Source organism: Anomaloglossus baeobatrachus, assembly GCF_048569485.1.
Source record: "Anomaloglossus baeobatrachus isolate aAnoBae1 chromosome 5 unlocalized genomic scaffold, aAnoBae1.hap1 SUPER_5_unloc_15, whole genome shotgun sequence".
Classification (NCBI taxonomy): Eukaryota; Metazoa; Chordata; class Amphibia; order Anura; family Aromobatidae; genus Anomaloglossus; species Anomaloglossus baeobatrachus.
The window spans coordinates 40,927-62,627 of record NW_027441790.1 but is presented as its reverse complement, the minus strand read 5'-3'; the positions used below and the strand labels follow the sequence as shown (position 1 = coordinate 62,627).

General features: G+C 50.6%; 1 protein-coding gene and 1 long non-coding RNA gene across 2 annotated transcripts in view; both read right to left on the bottom strand.

Annotated features, from left to right (window-relative positions):
* The window catches only part of LOC142258871 (uncharacterized), a 58,403-nt gene that overhangs the window by 4,371 nt on the left and 32,331 nt on the right, over positions 1–21,701 (bottom strand). The gene's annotated exons all lie outside the window — the stretch shown is intronic.
* LOC142258878 (uncharacterized) lies at positions 10,658–11,731 on the bottom strand. The gene is made up of 3 exons (XR_012727896.1): positions 11,595–11,731; positions 10,957–11,106; positions 10,658–10,827 (listed from the first exon to the last, which is right to left on the bottom strand). It is a non-coding gene; the product is annotated as an uncharacterized LOC142258878 (long non-coding RNA).

Below are 21,701 nucleotides of genomic sequence, written 5' to 3'. Positions count from 1 at the left end.
GCCTGCACACTGCCCTCCGTACGCTGAAACGAGTGGACACCATTAATGATGTGGACAGCAATAAGATGCTAGTGGAACAATTCCTGCAGGGATCCACGGAGAACCGCAAGCAGCTGCGACTGTGGGCCCTGGAGCATCCCGACCTAGATTTTACCATATTGAAAAGAGCGGGCCATCAAGGCCCTGCAAGCTCCAAGCCCTGATGCCCCTGATGCAGCCCCGTGGCTGGCTGAAACCGCTCCTGTCTCGGTAGCAACCCCCCTTCTGGCTCTGCCGGCCCCTGCAGCGTCCGGTGGACTGATGGAAGAGCTGGCCGCGCAAGTCCGCCGCATGGATGGAGACCTCGCCCGGATCCTCGTCGCCCTCCAGCTTCCGACGAGAGTCAAGCCCCGGAGAAGATCCAACTTGCCGACAGCCCGGAGGACGTTCCCTGGATGCAGCGGAGAAGTATCATCGATCAGCGGTATGGACCCTCTACTTGTTACAGGTGCAGCAAGCCTGGTCACTACTCCCGACGATGCCCGTTAAACGAGCAACCCCTGGGGCCAAGGGCCAATCCTCAGGAGTAGACCCTAACGGCCCTACTGATTGGCGAGACCGGTACGTTGGAGGCCGCCCCATCATCCCCCTGGCGGTAGATGGCATCCCGACCATGGCCCTATTGGACACCAGATCACAGGTAACCACTATGCCATATACATTGTACCAGCGGTATTGGGACGATAGTGAACTTGCCCCTCCTGATGACAGCCTGACCATTATTGCGGCCAATGGGCTCCCTATGACACAGGTGGGCTTCAAAGAAGTGACCCTGACCGTGGGACATACCATGTTAAAACATCAAGGGATGATTGTGGTGTTGAATGAATCCAATGACCGTAACCCAAAAGTAATTTTAGGGACTAATGTAACTGAGCATTGTATGGGGGAAGTGCTGAGTCTGTTGCAGCAGTTGTCCACCACTGCAGGAGGAGGCCGACAGAGGGCAGTCCAGCGTGAGATCCGGGCCCTCCTGCATCGGCAGCAAGTGAACTTGATGGGCGGAGAGATTGGTGGCGTGCGGGTGATGGATGTGGCCCCTTTGGTGGTGCCACCAAGGAGACCGAGATGATGATTTGGTGCAGGGCAGCAGTAGGCCCCCAGGGGCGCGATTACCCGGCGATGGTGGAACCCACGCCTTCAGAACACTGGCCCACGGTGATGGCGGCCAGAGGGGTGATTGACGTCAAGAAGGGGAGAGTGCCTGTGAGAGTGCTGAATTGTGGGGAGGAAGAAGTTAGGCTTCCCCGTTATGCTACCATTGCTAAGCTGCTTACCATAGACCCCCACGCCATCCACGAAACCATCCCTTCTACCTCTGCACCCCCCACCAATAGCTGTACACCCCCCGAACAACTAGAGGAGTGGTGCCAGGACTTAAGGGGGCTTTACACGGTAGCGATATCGCTAGCAATTTCTAGCGATATCGAGCGTGTAAGTACCCCCCCATCGCGCATGAGATTGTTTGTGATCGCTGCCGTAGCGAACATTATCGTTACGGCAGCGTCACACGTACTTACCTGGTCGGCGTCGTCGCTGTGACTGCCGAACAATCCCTCCTTCAAGGGGGAGGGACGTTCGGCATCACAGCGACATCACCGCAACGTCACTAAGCGGCCGGTCAATCAAAGCGGAGGGGTGGAGATGAGCAAGACGTAACATCCCGCCCATCTCCTTCCTTCCACATTGGGGCCGGCGGCAGGTAAGGAGACGTTCCTCGCTCCTGCGGTGTCACACACAGCGATGTGTGCTGCCACATGAGCGATGAACAACAACGAAAAAAAACCCTTACCGATTTTTGAGTTTGGGACGTCCTCTCCATGGTGAACGATTTTCACCATTTTTGAGGTCGCTTAAGGTCGCTGGTCAGTGTCACACGCTGCGATATCGTTAATGACGCCGGATGTGCGTCACTAACAACGTGACCCCAACGATAAAACATTATCGATATCGTAGCGTGTAAAGCCCCCTTTAGATGTAGGCACTGAATGCATCACAAAGAGGGGGTATACAGGGTAGTGCGAGAGTATGAGCAGGTTTTCAGTAAACACCCGCTAGACTTCGGAAGGATTAGAGGGGTTCAACACCATATCCCCACGGGCATACATCCACCCATCAAGCAAAAGGTATAGTCCCATCCCACCAGCACACTATCAATGCGCTAAGGACATGTTGAGGAACATGAAAGAGGCAGGGGTCATACGGGATAGTTGTAGTCCCTGGGCAGCCCCACTGGTGCTGGTGAAGAAGAAGGATGGCACATTGAGAATGTGTGTAGATTACCGGAAGATCAATCAAATAACGCATAAGGACGCCTATCCTCTCCCCCGTATTGAAGAGTCGCTGGCTGAGCTGAAAGCTGCTAACTATTTCTCTACTCTTGACCTTATCAGCAGATACTGGCAGGTGGCGGTTGCGCCAGAAGATCGTGAGAAGACTGCATTTGGCACCCCCATGGGACTCTGCGAGTTCAACAGCATGCCGTTTGGGCTGTGCAATGCCCCTGGGACCTTCCAACGGCTTATGGAGTGCTGCCTGGGACATCTTAATTTCGAAACTGTCTTACTGTACCTGGATGACGTAATCGTGTATTCCCAGACATACAAAGCTCACCTGGAGCACCTGGCGGAAGTGTTCGTGTCCCTTGCTAAGTATGGGATGAAGCTGAAACCCTCGGACACGTGGTGAGTGCAGAAGGTGTCGCCCCAGACCCTGAGAAGGTTACCGCTATCCAAGACTGGCCACGGCCGACCACGGTGAGGGAGTTCCTGGGCCTGGTGGGCTACTACCGCCGCTTCATCAAGGGATACACGAAGATGGCGGCACCAATGCAAGACCTCCTCGTGGGACAGACCAAGAGTGGTAGGGTCCCCGGACCCCCGTTTGTGTGGGAAGAGAAGCATGAGGAGTCCTTTCACCAACTGAAGTCAGCCTTGACAGGAGAAGAAATTCTGGCATATCCCGACTACGGCCTCCCGTTCATCCTTTACACCGATACCAGCAATGTGGGCCTGGGGGCGGTCTTGTCCCAGGTCCAGAACGGGAAAGAGAAAGTGATCGCCTATGCCAGCAGAAAACTCCGGCCCACAGAAAGAAACCCTGAGAATTACAGCTCCTTCAAGCTTGAATTCCTAGCCCTGGTGTGGGCAATCACCGAACGGTTTAGGCATTACCTCGCGGCAGCGAAATTCACTGCCTACACGGACAACAATCCGTTGACCCATCTGGATACGGCCAAGCTAGGTGCGCTGGAACAGCGGTGGGTGGCTCGGCTGTCCAACTATGACTTCACTATCAAATACAGAGCCGGCCGCAAGAACACCAACGCGGACGCGTTATCCCGGATGCCCCACCTACCTGATGGCGGGTCGGGAGATGACGACCTCGAGGAAATCTAGTTGCCCGCGTTCCACCAGCCACCAGCTGAAAAACTTTGTGTCCATAAGCAACAAGGAAACCTGGACCCACTGCCCAGTCAGGGATAGCAGGAAGCCGAGGACCAGGCACCAGCCGTCCAGTTGGTTAAGACCATGATTGCAAAGGGCTCCTCTAAAATGGATCCCTCAGCTCCCTCTGAAGCCCAGCGGCTGTGGAAAGAAAGAGCCCAGCTATACCTGCATCAAGGGAAGCTGATCAACCCAAAAACTCATGAGAAGATTCGCCAGCTGGTGGTCCCCCAGGCCAGCGTGCCCAAGGTCTTACAGGTGTACCATGATGGCGCTTGACACTTTGGGTGGAAGAAGCTGGAGATGTTGCTGAGGGAACAGTTCTATTGGAGTCGGATGCGGGAGTCTGTGGAGGCCTGGTGTCGAGAGTATGGTCCCTGTACACTGAGAAGAAGGGACAAAGTGAGCCAGAGAGCCCCCCTACAGCCGATCATCACCCATCAACCGCTGGAATTGGTCGCCCTGGACCATGTCAAGCTCACACCCAGTCGAATTGGTATACCTATGCCCTAACCATCGTAGACCACTACTCACGGTTCCTGGTGGTTGTTCCAGTTAAAGATCTGACAGGCCGTACCGCAGCTAGAGCATTCCAGGCCTACTTCTGTCGACCGCATGGGTACCCGGAGAGAGTGCTCACGGATCAGGGTCCGGCCTTTGAAGCAGAGGTGTTCCAGGAGTTTTGCCAGTTGTATGGATGCAAGAAAATCAGGACCACACCGTACCATGCCCAAACCAATGGGATGTGTGAAAAGATGAATCACTTGGTCCTGGGCCTACTGAAGACACTACCGTTGGAAGAACGAAACCTGTGGCCGGAGAAGTTGCCTGACCTGGTAGACAAGTACAACAACATTCCCTGTAGTTCTACCAAGTGTACTCCCGCGTATCTGATCAGGGCCCGACCAGGCCGGCTGCCGGTGGACCTGGAGATGGGCCTGGATGCCCCGGAGGCTCTTCCCTCCACTGCAAGCTGGGATACCAAGCGGCGGGCGCAGTACCGACGGATTCAGGAATATGTGGAAAAGAATCTGCGTCAGAGCTGAGAAAAACAGGAACAACGCTTCAACAGACGGGCTCCTGCTGTCCCCTTTGAGCCTGGGGATACCATGTTGAAACGGAAGAGGAGAACCCATAAGCTTGATGATAAGAACCCCGTATGTCATACAGCCCACTGGTTGGGAGAACGAGAAGACTTATCAGATTAGTCGCGACCAGGGAAAAACCACGGCTACAGTTTCCAGGGACCACCTGAAGAGATGACCACACCCCTTACGAGCGGCAAATGAAGTCCCAGCCCCCGTACCGACCGGAGAGAAGAAAGTGGTGATCCACATAGTGATGGGCGACTTCCCAGTAGACTGGCCTATGCAGAATGGCGCGGTGATTATTCCGGTGATAATGTTCCCACAACCCGTGGAAGAAGTGGAAACGGAAGTAACCGCCAGTGAACCGCTTGAACCAGTGCCCAGGGATGCACCTATACCACGCCCCCGTAGGCCTCCACCTGCCACACCCGACAGACGGGAAGAGGAACCAGTTGTCTCCTCTGTCCCAGTGCCCCCCAATGACGACATTGTGCCCAGAAGGTCCACACGTCCCAACCTAGGTAGACCCCCGCTTAGATATAGGGAAACTGCCATTTAGGGGTGCCGTATGTTGTGTAAATATCCGAATGAATGAGCACTAATCATCCGAGATTCTCACCTGATTTGCAAAAAGAACTGTTGTCCCCCGTTGGGACTGGTGTTGTTTCCGTTTGAAACCGTTAAGTCCCCGTACCGCATGAGGAACTACTCATGAACATGGCCGAGAACTTGCAGGCCACCCACGAACTTGTGGGCTTGTAAATAGTTCCGGGCTGAGTTCCGGTGACCGTCCGCCGGGGTCAGGGGTCCCCCTGGATGAGGGGCCCCCTGAGTGTTTACCGGGTGCGGAAAACTGTACCGTAACCATTCCCGCTTGGGCGACCTGAACCAGGTTCCTGCTTCCGGACTGGGGAAGAGGGGTGCTGCCCGTTTCTTAGGGGCAGCATCAAGGTTGAGGTTGTTTGGGAGGGAAAGCGGAAGAACCGAGACCCGTCGGTTGTTATTAAAAATGTTTTACCGTTAGTAACGTTTAAGCAAGTGCCTCCCGTCAGGGAAGATTTAAAACATATGCCTACTGTTTGTTTGTTGTTTTTGTTATTTATCTTTTTCAGAAAAAAAAATAAAACCGGTGATGGACGGGCAGCCCGCGGACGGTCTGCGTTTTACCAAGGGGGACTGTGACGCCCTGGACCCCAGGGGTCACAGTAGAACATCCCACACACACACACACCCTCCACTGGTAGGAAACACCGGTCAACCCAAAAACCCTTGTTGCCTCCCTCCAGGGCCTGATGTCCACACCAGGTGGGGCGGAGCCAGGCGGTTGACCCCGCCCACCGAGGAGTTCACAGTCCTGGAGGCGGGAAAAGCAGTTAGTTCAGGGCAGTTGAGTTCAGGAGTGGGTGGAGTGAGGAGTTGAGAGGAGTAAGAGACTGTGCGTGTCTGGGTCGGAGCCCAGGCACCATCAGCAAGATCGGCAGACGGTGGTGGCCGTCTGCAGGAGTTAGTGGATGTCTGTGGAACCGTAGGACCGGGGTCGGGCGGTGGCCCGCCGGTACCGAATCGGGGAGCGGAGTGAAGCTAAGCACCAAGGCAGGGTACTCAGACCCCGACTAGGCTCGGAAGCCGTCGTAAAGGTCAAATTCTCTGATTGCGGTCTGGACCTCAGGGGTTCATTCCCACCCAAGTCCCGTCAGAAGGCAACCGCCCAACCCGTCCGGATAAGAGCCACCGCCAACGGCCAGAGATCCAAGGGCCAGCGCCTGCGGGCAAAACGGGCTCTCCCGACACGTACAAGCCGGGGAGCGGACCACCCATGGGAATCCATAGGGGGTCAAACACATACATACAGGTGCAGGAAAAGACAGCCGCCACCAACCCGTCCGGGGAGAGTGAAGACGCCGCAGCCAACTGTGGGCCCCCTCCATCCAGCCGTTTGGTTTACCAGAGACTCTGTTATTGACTGCCTGAGTGAGTACACCAGTGCCATCCGGCACAGCTCTGCACCTTAACGCTGACCCCGCAGCCGCGCTGCCTCCTCGCATCGACACCTGCACCTATCCCCTACCCACCGACTTCCAACCCTCCCAACCGGGGCCCCGGGACCAACAGCCCCTACCCACGGAGGGGCCAACACCTCAGCTGCTCCCCGCCATCGCTCCCGGGAACCCCGATCACCAGCAGCGGTGGTGCCCACCTAAGGTGGGGTCCATGAGTTGAACTTGCATACATTTCTTACTATTAATCTTCTACCAGTCAGTAGCCACAGTGTGGTTAGGCTTACTCACGGTTCTTGGCTCAGAAGTGGATGCTGGAGACTGGGAATGTAAATTATCCTTGGAAAAGATGTTAGAAAGATCCACATCAGGGTCCTGCTTGGCTTGGAAGTGGGTGATGGCTGCTTCAAACTGACTGGATAGTCCTTGTCCTAGGTCATTCTCCAAAATGACTGGTGTGAGCAGGTAATCCCCAAGCCCCACTTTCACTTCCCTCTGAGTGGTATCCGAAACAACAGGCTTGGTGGGGCCATCTATGAACCCCACTTCAACTTCCTCCTGGCTAGTCCCCGAAACAACAGGTGTGGGGAGGCTGTCCATAAACTCCATATGGACCTCTTCCTGGTCAGACCCCAAAGTAACTGGTGTGGGGACGGTGTCCATAAGCTCCACATCAGCCTTGCTCTGGTCAGTCTCCACAATGACAGGTATAGGGAGACTGTTCACAAGTCCCACATCGATCGCTTCCTGGTTGGTCCCCAAAATACCAGGTGTGGGGAGGCTATCCACAAGCTCCACCTCGACCTTTCCCTGGTCGGTCCTTAGGTCCAACTGCACACATGCCAGAGGGACGTCTGAGCGCTGACCCTCAGCCAGGGAGATGGGTAATTGGGAATCTGGTAAAGGGTCTTCTGGGGAAACAATAACTGGGCTTACCAGAGTGATAAAAGATCCAATGTCCCGAAGTCCCTGAGCCTGTATATCACCGACCTTGACCGTCTGGATGTGGGGATGGAGGTTGGCTGGTGTACGGTGTCCGGCCTGCCGTAGGGTGTGGACTGGATAAACCACTTCCTCATTGGTGTTTCTTGGGAGTAGCATTCCTCAGGTCTCGTTGGTTCATCTCGGCATATGTCGACTGGTTGGAGTGGCAGACGGGCTCCAAGCATGCGGCCTCTTTGTTTTGGTGCAGCTTCTGCTGGGCAGCGGGACCATCCTTCTCGAGCAGCTGGTGCTGGCAGTACGGCAGCTGGAACTCCATAAACATATTCCAGAACCTAAGCCCTCTCTTCTCTTGAGTATTTAGGCCCCAATGCAGTCAACAACGCTGTGGCTTGGGCCATTTTGGACCAAGTTGATTCCCGATTGTCACTAGATCCATGATGTGGCACATAGATTAAATCCTCCGGGTCAAAATCGGCAGGATCCTCATCGTCCCCTGCATCATTCTGGGCATCCCAACGGACTAATTTTTGAATCAAGTCTGACCGAGTTTCAGTGTTCCAGTAGATAATCTTTCGCCTCTGGCATAGATCCTGTAGCATCCATTTACTGCTGCGGTCGTAACTCCTCTCTGGTCCTTGTCCCATGGCTGAGCTGGTGGGGTTGGACATGGCAGTGTCCGAAACCTGAGTGCCTCCCCTAAGGCCTGCTAGGTATGCTTATGTGCCTCCCTGGTTGTTGAGCCCTTGACGGTGTCCATGAACACCAGTCCTCTGCAGCTCCCTGGATAAACTAGGCTGAGTAGTATCCCACTGCTGCCACCAATTGTGGAGACACGGGGCTCAGTGGGTGCTCTCGTCCACTAAAACCCGCCGCCTTCAGAAAGACAACGTGGCTCAGGGCTCATCCCAACTGAATGCCGGCCTCCTTAACTGAGGGTGGAACACTACTCAGACAACACAGGGTGAGGGAACCACAATAATTAGACTTTCTTGGATCCCCAAACAATTAACGGCACATAACACATAACCAGCAAAACACACAAATGTAACAGGCAACAGAGTCTCACCCTTCTGCTGGCTCACCAGGGATTTAGAATGTCCATGCCTCAGAGGTCCCAGGGCTATTTGCTCCAATCCAGCAGCACCCCGCTTTTGGCGGGCACCCACCGAGAAAGGAATAATGCCAGATTTAGGAAGCTGTCTGAGGTCTGCAAAGTCTGTTCCAGGTGACTGAACTGTCCCAACCTGAGTGTCATCCTTAGGTAGTCCTGGTATGATGATATAATCCTGGCAGCCGGAGTCGAAATTCCTAGACTGGGGATATGATCTCCAACCGGAACCGGAGTCCCTAGATTGAAGCCACAAGATATCCTGATCCTCTAGTCAGCTACTAAGAGCTTAGACTGGATCCATAAGCATCCATCAACCTTCATCAACCTGGTGGCTTAAAGAAATCCTCTCTTATAGCCACAGCCCTCCCTCTGGGCACACTGCGTCCTCATCGATTGGTTGGACAAGATCGCCTCTCCCATTGGATGAACCTCAAGCTGCATGGACAATGTTCATCCAAATGATGTCTACAGAAAGACTGAGGGTATACATGTAGTCTGGAATGCACAGACTAGACAATGACTACTAAGGTAAATACATTAGCAATACACAACTACAATACAATGATTACTGGAAGGGTCTGGAGAAACAATAGCTAAGCAAACATGACTTAGCACACATAAGAACAATACGTCTGGCTGAATGTTAAGAAACTTTAACCCATGAGAGGCATTGGGTGTCCATGTCGTCACACCCACTATCACCACAATCCCGTGGGTGGCGTCACAACCGACATCCCACCACCAAACCTCCCCTTTTCACTCGTGGGCGAGGAGGCGCTGCTCGAGCCCCGAGTCCGGCCCCACTCGAGCCACCGAGGAGCGGAAGCACTGGACCCGAGCGCCAGTGATCTCCCAAGGCGAGCGGCATTCCCGAAAACCCCTCTCCGCCCGTGACACAGTAGCTTCACACCCTTCTTCTGGCCAACCTACAAAAGTCGCACAATTCCAATTTGCTCACCCTTTCCCATAATACCAGTCCTGCATGCCAGCTTGTGTCCTGGTCAGTTTAGACTGCTGCAATTAAGAGACCTTTGGTTACATCCTGTCACATGACTTTGAAGTCATCAAAGGTTCTTCTTCTTATTATTATTATTATTTTTTATTTATTTATAGAGCACCATTAATTCCATGGTGCTGTACATGAGAAGGGGGTTACATACAGAATACATACACAAGTTACAGTAGACAGACTAGTACAGAGGGAAGAGGGCCCTGCCCTTGCGGGCTTATATTCTTATACAATCAACCTTAGAATACAACTGATGGGGTCACTAAGAGAGTGGGGTTCCTGATAAATTGCGTAATTTGACTCCTTCCAATGCTGGCCCTGACTAACTAGGTTTTTTTTTTAGTAGGGCTTATATTTCAAGCATTCTCCAAAAATCCCATAAAATCGTGCTAGGTCTTATTTTTGGTGTAGGTCGTCTTTTCGGGGAAACAGGGTATTCATGAACCCACTGAAGGTCTTTGGGTTGCCTTCATAACATAGAGAAGGCACTAGAAACAAACTGCAGAAGAAGCAGAAGCAAAGAAAATACAGCTGAAAAAAAACAGAGCAGAAAGTCTAAAAATGTAACCACAAAATTAGTGCAGAAAGTTCATGAGTAGATATCTCTTACAGGATAGAGCTGGAGGAAACACATCCTGAGGAACATCGGGATCTTCTTGTTTACAGTCCTGTGGGAGAAGAGGACGGGGACATCTCTCTGGTGTTGTCCTCTTACTGGATAGACCTGGAGGAGACACATACAGGGACTGAATTCATTCCTTACATACAGATAATTATAGGCCGTGTGTATTTAGTCCTGTCTATTACCTGGTGATGTGAGGGGCTGGGGATCCTCCATCATGACGTCCTTGTACAGATCTTTGTGTCCTTCTAAATACTCCCACTCCTCCATGGAGAAATAGACGGTGACGTCCTGACACCTTATAGGAACCTGACACATACAATGATACCGTCACCCCCGATCCCTTCATAGCGTTACTGTATAATGTCCCAGCATTCCCAGCAGTGTCACCTCTCCAGTCAGCAGCTCAATCATCTTGTAGGTGAGTTCTAGGATCTTCTGGTCATTGATGTCCTCATGTATCGGGGGGTGAGGTGGAGGCCCCGTGATTGGGCTCAGGGGTCTTCCCCATCCCTCAGACACAGGGGCCTGACAGCGCTCACTAGAGGTCTTCTTCACTACTGTGTAATCCTGGTTATGGAGAGACACAGTAATAAATCTCACTACAGACATTTCCAGAGTCCTCACCTCTCCAGTTCTGTCCATCTGTTATTCCCATAGATAAGAATGATGTAATGTGACGTCATCAGAATCTCTCACCTCTCCAGTAAGCCGGAAGAGGATCTCTAGGGTGAGGTGTAATATCCTCTCCGCCATCTTGTCCCTGTCCATATCCATCCTTCACGGGGCAATCAGGAGAATTCTCTTCTATAAAAGATCTTCACTGAGAGGATCCGATATTGTAGGGACCTGAATGGGGAGAAGATGACGATGTAACATCATAAAGAATCCGCTGTAATAATACAATTACTGGAGATAATAAAGGGAAACATAAAATGAGAACATTCTGGGGGAACATTATACTGTGTGAGGGCAGAAAGGGGCCGAGGACCGAGGGCAGAAAGGGGCCGAGGACCGAGGGCAGAAAGGGGCCGAGGACCGAGGACAAAAAGGGGCCGAGGACTAAGGGCAGAAAGGGGCCGAGGACTGAGGGCAGAAAGGAGCCGAGGACTGAGGTCAGAAAGGGGCCGAGGACTGAGGGTAGAAAGGGGTCGAGGACCGAGGGCAGAAAGGGGCCGAGGACTGAGGGTAGAAAGGGGCCGAGGACTGAGGGCAGAAAGGGGCGAGGACTGAGGGCAGAAAGGGGCGAGGACTGAGGGCAGACGGGTTTCCTCACTTCCGGCCTCTCATAGTTGGGGCGTTTGTATCTATCAGAGAAAAAGGAACAAAAACCTCACGATTAATAGAAATTAGCGAGAGAAAAACACCAAGAAAGTCTCAGAGCTGAAGGGGTTAATGCCACCTGCCCCAGTAATGGGGAATCTCCACACACCGCCACCTGCAGAGCCGCACACTAGATATATGGCTGCTCTGTGCTTACAGGACCTGTGATGATGTCACATGGAGGGGAGGAGTCAGGGGGTCACATGATCAGCTCCTCAGCGTATGCAGGGCTCTGGATGAGGGGACGGTTATGTGTGGGGTCAGGGGTAGACATGACCGGTTCTGGACATTATTGTTCGGTGTTTGTAGTGAACCCAGACTTAACAAAAAAAATATTCGTTTTTGGAGTTTGGGTGCCTTATCAATGTGACCACTGGAGGGAGCAGCGCTGTGCTCTGTGCTCGGATATACTCGGTGCTCGGTGCTTTGTGCTTGGATATACTCGGTGTTCGGTGCTCGGTGCTCGGCCCACTGGGAGTCGCTTGCAGTGTATGAATGTCTCGCATTATATAAAGTGGATATCAAAAAGCAAATAAGAGGCTAAAACATAACTTTTAATAAAAGTATAGAAGAGACCTAATACTTAGGCCAATGTAACCATACGCATCCCCGACTGCTATCAGGATATAAGGCTAGGTTCACATTTCCGTTGTTTTGCATCAGTCACATGCGTCGCATGACGCATGTGACTGATGCGTTGTACAACGGATGAAAATTAACAGAATTTCATTGTCGGACTCCATTGTGTTCGGGGGGCGGAGCGCGAGGGGGCGGAGTTCGTGGTGGGTGGAGCCGAGCGGGGCCGTGGCGCTGAGGACGTCAGTGCCGCGGGGACTGCAGGACAGGTGAGTGTGTGAGTGTCTGTGTGAATGAGTGTGTGTGTATAAACATGCTGAGTGCGGGAGGGGGCGGAGCCGAGCGGTGAAGTGTCGGGCTCCGTGTACAGCCAGGGTAAATATCGGGTATAAGCAAAGCACTTTTTGCTTGGTAACCCGATATTTATCTTGGTTACCAGCATACACCGCTCAGTGCTGGCTCCCTGCTTACATAACCAGTGTAAATATCAGGTAACTAACCAAAGCGCATTGCTTAGTAACCCGATGTGTATCCTGGTTACGTGTGCAGGGAGCCAGAGAACGCATGTGCAGAGAAATCCTACAGATTGCGCTGCTCAAAAAACGTTACATTCTGCGTTACTCCAGCCCGGCGGTCAGTCAAAAAATGACTGACCGCGACGCAGCGGCTGCAACGCAGGGTCATCAGTCGCAATCCGTCGCTAATAGAAGTCTATGGGGAAAAATTGGATTCCTGCAAAATATTTTGCAGGATACCGTAATTCCTCAAGGCGACGGATTGTGACTAAAGCAAAACAACGGAAGCGTGAACCTAGCCTAAGGCGTAGACCACGCCACACAAGAGAGAGCCCCTCAGGGCTGCCACAAATATAATAAACGAAACAAACAAAAAACAAACAAAAAGAAAAATATATATAGATTGTGTTTCCATGTGTTATCCACGCCTTATATCCTGATAGCAGTCGGGGATGCTTATGGTTACATTGGCCTAAGTGTTAGGTCTTTCACATACTTTGATTAAAAGTTATGTTTTTGCCTCTTATTTTCTTTTTGATATTTATTCATAAGTGGCATTGAACACATTTGCTGTATTCTATTATATAAAGTGGAGATTAAAATTGGAGAACAACAAACAATTTCCTAAACGTTGCGGTCATTGTGTCGTCCTATGTGATTATATACCCTGTTTCCCCGAAAATAAGACAGTGTCTTATATTAATTTTTGCTCCCAAAAATGCACTGATCTTATATTCAGGGGATGTCTTATTTTTCCAAGAAGAAAAATTCACAATCATTGATGAACAAAAAAAATGAAACTTTATTATATGCTGTACAGTAGTTATCACAAACCAGCAGAACCAGACAAACCGTGAACCCTATCAAGAATGTTTTACTGCCATTACTTCCATGTACAACCATCTATGGCACATTTATTGATCACAATATGTAACAACACAATGCAAGATTTATTCAGTGACAGTCATGTCATCATCTTCTGGAACATCATCATAACAATCCAATCTTTCAATTGTTTGGTGAATTTCTTGTGACTCCATTTCTTTCAGAATCATTGGCCCAAATCTCTCAGGTTTGGCAATAGCATTGTCCTTAAATGAGCTCCTCTTGTCCAGGTCGCTGCTCGTAGTGCATTTGCAATGCAACTGTCAGTGATTTAGTCCCATGAGTTTTTCACCCAAGTCACAACCTCATGCAGTTTAGGTTTAACAAAGTTTCCATGCTGATATCTCTCCATTCTGTTTTCAATGTAGTCATTGATTTCCACGCGCAAATTGTCCTTGAATGGCTTGTTTACCGCAATATCCAGAGTCTGGAGATAGGCCGTCATTCCTGCGGGAATCATTATTTGATCTACGTTTCTGTCATGAAGAAATGTCTTGATATCTTTAGCGCGGTGTGTGCTGGCTGCATCCCAGGCTAGCAGACCTCTTTGTCTCCCTCGCATAACATGTGGCAGTATTAAGTCAACCCACTTCCTCATAATTGCTTGCGTGGCCCAGGCTTTTTCAGTTTCAAGAATAAATATGCCTGACACACGTTCAATCTTATCCTTCTTGACCTTAGAAATTAATAAAGGTTGGACTTTAGTGCCATCCAGACGAATTGCCAATGTGCAGGTAACACATGCACTTTCGTAAGCAGTGGAGGGAATGTACACTGAGGAGGCACCCGCTGTTCAATTGTTGGTTGAGATTAGAGATGAGTGAAACGGTCGCGGTTCGCCGAACGGAGGTTGCGTTTGAGTTCGGTTCAGCGAACCGGTTCGACGAACCACTCGAACCCCATGGGAAACAATGGGAGGCAATCACAAACACATAAAAACACCTAGAAAACACCCTCAAAGGTGTCCAAAAGGTGACAAACTACTCACAACACAACACAAACACATGGGAAAGTGACAAGAACAAATTCTCATGCGAAAACAAAACAGTGTTATGAGGAAAAAGAGGACGAGACACAGATATAGGTATGGCATGCCCTTCTAAAATCATGTAAAACACCGCAAGGTGACTCCAAGCGGAGTCTCCCTTTTTTCCAAAAATTGGGCCACACAGACACTTCACAGGTAGATTTGCATCAAGCACATTAAAAAATACGCCATCCTTAACCGTCCCCAGGATGACACCGGGGTAGGTAGCAAAGCCTTTGCTGATCCCAGATCTGTTCATATTGGATCATTTTTAGAAATACTGCAAGCAAGGGTTACTCCAAGCGAAGTCTCCCTTTTTTTCCAAAAATTGGGCCACACAGACACCCCTTCAGTGGCAGCACTTGTGCCCCAGTTGTACACTTCACAGGTAGATCTGCATCAAGCACATTCCAAATACACAAATATTTACTCTCCCCAGGATGACACAGGGGTAGTATAGTCCTTGCGGATCCATGACTTGTTAATTTTGATGAACGTTAGTCTGTCCACATTGTCACTTGACAGACGCGCGCGCTTATCTGTCAGCACACACCCAGCAGCACTGAAGACACGTTCTGAGACAACGCTGGCAGCTGGACACGACAAGATCTCCAAGGCGTAAGTGGAGAGCTCTGGCCATTTTTCAAGATTTGAAGCCCAAAATGAGGAAGGCTCCATTTGCAAAGTCATGGCATCGATGTTCATTTGGAGATACTCCTGTATCACCCTCTCCAGCCGTTGACTATGTTTCAGACTTCTTGTCTTTGCTGGCCTTGCAAAGGATGGTCTAAAAAAATTATGAAACGATTCAATAAAGTTGCTGTTACCAGCACCAGATACAGTGCTGCTGGTACGGTTAGACTTTGGATGACGAGACCGTCCCATGTTTGCCAAGTTACAACTGGGAGATTCACTCCCTGCACCATGGTTGTTTGGTGGAAAAGCCGAGCTAAGATCGAGCAACAGCTTCTGCTGATACTCCTGCATACGTGCGTCCCTTTCTATGGCTGGAATTATGTCACAAAATTTGGACTTATACCGGGGATCTAATAGTGTGGAAACCCAGTAGTCATCATCACTTTTAATTTTGACAATACGAGTGTCATGTTGTAGGTAGTGCAGCAAGAAGGCGGTCATGTGTCTTGCGCAGTCATGCGGACCAAGTCCACGCTGTGTTTGTGGCATAGAGGTGCTAACCGTTCTTTCTTCCTCTGACATCTCCCCCCAACCTCTTTCAACTGAAATTTGACCAAGGTCTCCCCATCCGCTGAGTCTTCCATGTCCATGAACAGTTCGTCCTCCATTTCTTCATGTTCCCTGCACCTTCCTCAACATTTTGCCTGCTACCATGCGCCCTTGTTGATCCCTGTCCCCCATGGTCCCATGCCTGCCGCCTTGGTGATGATGAACGTCTGGACCTTGGTGATGTTGTTGTCCCTTGCGCATATGAATCCTTCTGTACTTCCTCTCCTTCCTGTTGTCCCACCCCCTGACTCCGAATAGTGTTTAGCGTGTGCTCCAGCATGTAAATGACTGGAATTGTCATGCTGATAATGACATTGTCAGCGCTAAACGTATTCGTCGCCATGTCGACACTGTGCAGAAGGGTGCATAGGTCCTTGATCTGAGACCACTCCATGAGGGTGATCTGCCCCACCTCTGCATCTCGTTGACCCAGGCTATACGTCATGACGTATTGCACCAGTGCTGCCACAGTCGCTGTAACATGTGGAGAGTCGAATTCCAGCGTGTTGGCACATCACATTTCAAGCGATGAACCGGCAGGCCAAAAGACTTCTGGAGCGATGCAAGTCGCTCAGCTGCGGTGCTTGAACGGCGGAAGTGAGCAGACAGTTTTCGTGCCCTGTGCAGAAGGCCATCTAGGCTGGGATAGTGTGTTAAAAATTGCTGGACAACAAGGTTCAACACATGAGCCATACAAGGCACGTGTGTCACCTTGCCCAGGCGAAGGGCTGCACCCAGGTTTGCAGCATTGTCGCACACGGCCTTACCAGGCTGCAGGTTGAATGGAGACAACCATTTACCAAACTCAGTCTCCAGAGCTGCCCACAACTCAGCCGCTGTGTGACTCTTATTTCCAAGACATTTCAAGATAAAGACCGCCTGATGCCGTTGCGCTCTGCTGCCAGCATTGTAATGAGGTGTGTGTGATTCCTTGTGCGCAGTTACAACGCTGGTGGCCTGACCAGGCAGGCTTGGGGCGGAGGTGGCGAACCCAGACGAGGTTGAGGAGGCAGAAGCAGTGGAGGAACTTGGACAGACAGAGGATTGACGCACAAGTCGTGGGGACGGCAAGACTTGTGCAGCAGACCCTTCACCATCTATCACCATAGTTACCCAGTGATGTTGTGTGCGACATGCTGGTGTAGCGCAGGCACACCTTTCTTAGAGAAGTAGTAGCGACTGGGCGTCTGGTACTGGGGCACAGCGACGGACATAAGGTCTCGAAAATCTTGTGTGTCCACCAGGCGGAAAGGCAGCATTTCGGTAGCCAAGAGCTTACAGAGGGATAAAGTCAACCTCTTAGCTTTGTCATGGGTTGCAGGAAATGGCCTTTTATTTATCCACATCTGAGGGACAGAGATCTGGCTGCTGTGTGGAGACGGTGGTGAGTAGGGTGTCCCTGGAAAAATGCAGGTTTGTGAGGAAAGTGCAGGCGTAGACATGATGTTGCCTTCATCCAACGTTGGTGCTATCGATGTCTGAGAGAGCTGTACACACTCACTTGTTTCCCCTTTCAAACCAACTGACGACCTACCAAGCAAACTGCTTGTTGCGGTTACAGTGGTGGAAGGTGTGCGTGGAAAACCAGGTGTGACAGCTGTCCCCACAGTCCTAGAAGATGAAGAGCGCGCGGATGCACTGGAAGGGGCAGGCGGTGGGTGGTCCGCTCCGCTAGGCCACATTGCAGCACGGTGAGCTTCCCACTGGGACATATGATATTTATTCATGTGACGATTCATGGAAGAAGCTGTCAAACTGCTGAGGTTTTTGCCTCTACTTACAGATTCCCAACAAACTTTACAGATCTCATGATTTGGGCGATCCTTTGCAAGGTCAAAAAAGGAGCAGGCTAGGCAAGGCTTAGAGGACATGCGACCTGCTGAGCTACCCCGACTAGTGCTCAGAGGCAGAGTGGTGGCTGAGGATGCAGTTGTAGACGTGCTACCAGTACTCCTCCTCTGTCCAGGAAGGCGCAAGGTAACTTCGTCATCAGTTGCATCCTCCTCCACCGCCTCTGTTGACCTCCTCGAGTGCATGACTGTGGGTTGACAGTAGGTGGGATCTAGAACTTCCTCATCAAGCTTTGTGTTTCACTCGCCTCACCCTCAGACCTAGCCTCTTCCTGCCCTGACCGAATATTTAACTTGTCATCCCAATCTGGTATCTGCGTCTCATTGTCATCAGTATGTTCCTCATTGTCTACAGGTGTTACAGTTTGTGAATAAGGGTCAACATTATGCTCAGAAACTTGGTCATCATGGCCTGAATCTGAGTCACAAAGGTTCTGGGCATCACTGCAGACCATTTCCTGGTCTGTACTCACTGTAGCTTGGGAGCATACCTCTGATTCCCAGGCTATAGTATGACTGAATAGCTCGGCAGACTCAGCCATCTCTGTTCCACCATACTGTGCAGGGCGGATGGAGACTTGAAAGCTGGGAGAAAGCAAGTGTGATTGGGATGACAACTCAGAGGACTGGGTTTTTTTTGATGCGGTAGTTGAGGTGGAGGAGAGGGCACTTGTTGGAGCACTTGAGATCCATTCAAGCATGCGCTTTTTTTGTGCATCATCTACCTTTGTTACAGTTGTTCGGGTCCATAAAAAAGGGAGCACATCGGATTGTCCACGGAAAGTAGTAGACATCTTACTTTTGCTGGAAGATGGCCTGTCTTCAGCAGATGTTAATGTAGCTTTGCCACCTTCTCCACGGACACAAACTTTTTTTCCTTTTCCAACACGCCTGTTCCCCTTTCCACCAGCATCTGTCATTTTGCCACTCATTTTGATAGCGACAAGATTGGCCACTTAAAATGTGGTAGTAAAAATTGAGAGGTGGTGTAGATTACAGAGGTGGTCTAGCTTTAATGACAGCTGAAGAAACAACACTGACTATCCCTGACAATGCAACTATGGCCCTTAAAGTTTCAGCAGTGTTTGCTATTATAATAGCTTAGTAAAAATGAGCAGGAGGGTGGAATGCAGAGGTGCTGGAAATTGCTTGGCACCAGTGGGACACTAATGGAGTACAACAGCCACTTGTTGGATGCCACTAAGTTTCATCAGTGTTTGCTATTATAATAGCTTAGTAAAAATGAGCAGGAGCGTGGAATGCAGAGGTGCTGGAAATTGCTTGGCACCAGTGGGACACTAATGGAGTACAACAGCCACTTTTTGGATGCCACTAAGTTTCAGCAGTGTTTGCTATTATAATAGCTTAGTAAAAATGAGCAGGAGGGTGGAATGCAGAGGTGCTGGAAATTGCTTGGCACCAGTGGGACACTAATGGAGTACAACAGCCACTTTTTGGATGCCACTAAGTTTCATCAGTGTTTGCTATTATAATAGCTTAGTAAAAATGAGCAGGAGGGTGGAATGCAGAGGTGCTGGAAATTGCTTGGCACCAGTGGGACACTAATGGAGTACAACAGCCACTTTTTGGATGTGTGACGGGGTGTACAGCAGAGCAAGGAGGGACAACAGGCCGAGAGATGATCCAACAGGTTTACTAACAGGAATACAGGAACAGCACACGGCAAGTCCAAATAAAACAGATTCGGGGGCACCTCCCGAAAATCCAAAGTGCCAGATCATGACGTAATAGTCCTTTTCACAGTCCCAGCAATCCCACACAATCCCCCTGGACGGCGAGATGTGTCCGCAGAATCAGATCTCGCTCCCTTCCTCTTCAAAGCTCAGCTCCCAACTGCACTTAGAAACAGAAGTGTATTGTCTGAGCTTGTGGGCCCGCCCCTCAAGGGTAGGGGTCTATGCAATGGTTGGGCCCACTAGAAGATTCTAGAAGGTTGGCTCCGAAATGTCTACAGGTTTGTGTAGTTGGCGTTATCCACTGCTTACGAAACAATAGGAAGTTCCCCTGGCTGTGTGGACAAGAGATAATTGCATTATGGGCCCAGAGACACAGGAGATGGGGGGAAGGTATGGTTACTTACATCCCAAGACATTTCAAAGTGTTCAGTAAGTATAACCAAAGGAAAGTTACATCACATACTGACATAGTATTACAGCAAATACAGTGAGAAGGTAAAATACATCACATGGCATCTTATACAAAAAATATGGGATGGAGAAAAGCACATACACCATGACAATCCCTTTCCCTCCCAACTTGTGTACGTACTAGGGACCACTACAGGTCGCTGGTTAAGTACACGCAGGCATGGCTGACAGGACTCAAGGCTCCTCTTGCCTGGACAGTCCATCTGCATTTTGGTGTTGGCTGCCTCTTCTATGCTGTATGGTAAAGTTATAGGGCCGCAGAGCCAGGCTCAAACGTAATAAGCGTCCATTGTCCCCAGAGACTCTGTTCAGCCAGGTGAGGGGATTGTGATCAGTAACCACAGTGAATTCTCGTCCATACAGATACGGCCGTAGTTTCCTAAGGCCCCAGACTACAGCCAGACATTCTTTTTCAACAGTTGCATAGGCCACTTCTCGGTCCAGCAGTTTCTGGCTGAGATAGGCGATGGGGTGCTCGTCCCCAGCTGCATTCACCTGGCTGAGTACAGCTCCCAGTCCATAAGCAGAGGCGTCCGTTTGCACAATGAATCTCCTCTTGTAGTCTGGAGCAGCCAGGACAGGATCGCAGACCAGAGCATCCTTCAGCCGGTTAAAAGCCTCATCACAGACTGGAGTCCAGATCACCAGCCGGGGCATTGTTTTCTTGGTCAGGTCGGTAAGAGGCTTGGCCACAGTGCTGAAATGAGCAACAAATTTTCGGTAATAACTGGCAGTGCCCAGAAAAGCCATAACTTGTTTCTTAGTTTGGGGTACAGGCCAGTCTCTAATAGCCTGGATTTTGGCAGGCTCAGGACGGAGCTTCCCTCCTCCCACTCTATGCCCTAGGTACTGGACTTCACCCATCTCCAATTGGCATTTATCGGGTTGAATGGTTAGGCCGGCTGAAAGAATCAGGTCCAGAATAACGGCTACTTGATTCAGATGTTCCTCCCACGTCTGGCTGAAGACGGCGATATCATCCAAGTAGGCACAAGGAAAGTCACCACATCCCCGGAGGATCTGGTCCACCATTCTCTGGAAGGTGGCTGGGGCATTTTTCATTCCAAAAGGCATGCTTAGAAATTCATACAGACCAAAGGGGGTTATAAAAGCGGACCATTCTATCCCTTCCTCCGTTAGAGGGATCTGCCAGTATCCCTTACTGAGATCCAAGGTAGTGACATATCGGGACCCAGCCAGTCGGTCTAGAAGTTCGTCAATACGAGGCATTGGGTAAGGATCGCTGACGGTATGGTCGTTTAGTCGCCGATAGTCCACACAAAATCGAGTACTCCCATCCTTCTTGGGTACTAACACCACAGGGGAGGCCCAAGGGCTATGGGAGGTCTGGATTACCCCAAGCTGTAACATCTCCTCCAGTTCGTGCTGCATGGTGTTTCGAACTGATTCAGGTACCCGGTAAGGAGCCTGTTGTATGGGACGGATGCCCTGAGTGTCCACATGATGTTGGGTGACGGTGGTTCGACCTGGTTGGGATGAGAAAGCAGCCCGTCTCTGTTGAAGCACTTCCAGCATCTGGATTTTCTGTAAGGAATCCAGGTGATCTCCCAGGGGAACCTGTTCCACAGTGGATGGGGCTCTCGCTGCTTCCACGAGATCAGGTAGAGAGTCCTCATCCTCTTGACCATCTTCTGAAGCCAACCGACAGCTTTCTATCATTGGAATGTTCCGGTCATGGTACTCCTTAATCATATTCACATGGACAGTCTTTTGTTTTAGCCCCTGATCATCTAAAGCAAGAAGGTAATTGGTATCCGGAAGGGACCCTCCCATGTGGTCTGCAGTTTATTCTGCCGATGGTGAACAATCATTAAGACTTGTCGTCCTTCTACAA